The sequence below is a fragment of the Mizuhopecten yessoensis genome, unplaced genomic scaffold (genome assembly GCF_002113885.1).
Source record: "Mizuhopecten yessoensis strain PY_sf001 unplaced genomic scaffold, ASM211388v2 scaffold10987, whole genome shotgun sequence".
NCBI lineage: Eukaryota > Metazoa > Mollusca > Bivalvia > Pectinida > Pectinidae > Mizuhopecten > Mizuhopecten yessoensis.
In genome coordinates this window covers 1,007,322-1,009,041 of record NW_018408821.1, presented here as the reverse complement: position 1 = coordinate 1,009,041, position 1,720 = coordinate 1,007,322, and positions in this window count along the sequence as shown.

Genomic DNA, 1,720 nt, shown 5'->3' with positions numbered 1-1,720 from the left:
TAATACTTATACTAATGTGTAAAGGGCAATAAAACAATTGTTTCGATGCTATTTGGGGAACAGTCAAAAATACCATCCCTCGGAAGCGGGAAGCCCTGTGGAACTGTTTGCCCTCGGCTCCTCGATCAAACAGTTTCCCCGGGCTTCCCCCTACCTCGGGATGATAGTTTTGACTGTTCCCCAAATAGCCATGAAACAATTGTAAACTGTTAAGAACATGCCATAGATCTCAAATGTAATATTATAAGCTTTCTCTCATTGTACAATGCCAGTTAAAACTCATTTGAAAATACCCATACATTGTAATTCATTCCTACCGAAATTAGTTTAGTTTTACCTGTAACAAAAGAAACATATTTGTAAACATCTAACATGTAATATTATCAACTGTCTGGTATTGTAAAATGACAGTTAAATTCATTTGAAATATTCATACATTGTGATTCATTCTTAACTGAAGTACGTTTCTTTTACCTGTCAAAACAAGACATATATTTGCAATTTACAAGAGATGCAGATCCAAAATGTAATTTTATTAGCTTTCCGGTGTTGTACAATGACAGCTTAAATTCATTTGAAAACATCCGTATATTGTTATCTATTCCTGCACCTAAAATAGATTATTTTTTATTCCAATTTTTGTGGTGAACTATATAACTTCATTTAACCTCAGTTGTCTTAATTTACGGCATCATAAATGGACACAATCTCTCTCTCTTTTTTATCGAGCATACATGTAAATCAAGTGTACTTGTCTGATTATTACTTATAGATAGCACATGATATATTTTCTACCTACTTTTTATCACAAAATTCATGAAAAAACACCAACCTATATTTAACACTCAATCCTCCAATAATTGATCTACAAAATTCCATTTTTAAGTCCTGTTTTGATTTTGAGCAGTAAAGTCCAAAAACCTTTATTGATTTATAGACGTATGTACGTCTTAAATTCATTAAACAAAGGGATTGTTCTCTTTATTTTACACCTGTATATAAAGTATCTTATGTCCGTTGTTATATAGGAGTAGTTAACAGTAGTGTTTATATGTTATTAGTTCCAAAGATGTAATGGTAATTATAGAAATATTACGTGTTTTAGTTTTGTACGTTATAGTCCGGTGTCCGGAGTCTCCGCCACCGGACCCTTTAATTCTCTTTCACGCGCACTGCAAATGGTGATTGACACGGTAGTCTGTCGTCAGTTAATTTTGGGTTGTTTGACTATGTAAATATGTTAATAAAGACTCTATATAGTTTTGGTATGTAGTAAATACGTTAACTGTTTGATGTTGTTATGGTTTAGCAGAAACGGTGTATTTCGACCGTAACACCATGAGTAAACAATTGATTTCATATTCATTTTTTTCCAAGGTACTGTATATAGTCGACCGAATAACACATTTTCTTGCTTTCTGGATAGCTCTATTTCCAAGTTATTTTTAGAAGTTGTAAGATTGATGACCAAAATGAATGTACGTGGCAACATTCCCAAATAAGTGGAATCAAGTTTCTTTTTCCTTTAAACGAAACGTTCACCTTTCAGTTTCAATCATTTGCACTGTGTATATATATCTCTCTATGAAGAAGTTTGAATTGACAATTCTGGAACTTTGTGTCGTCAGAACCATACGGTGGAAATGAAAAATACTTGCACCATGTTTCATCAAATATGATTGCATGTTAACGTTCATGCCATATATTTTTACTTTAACGT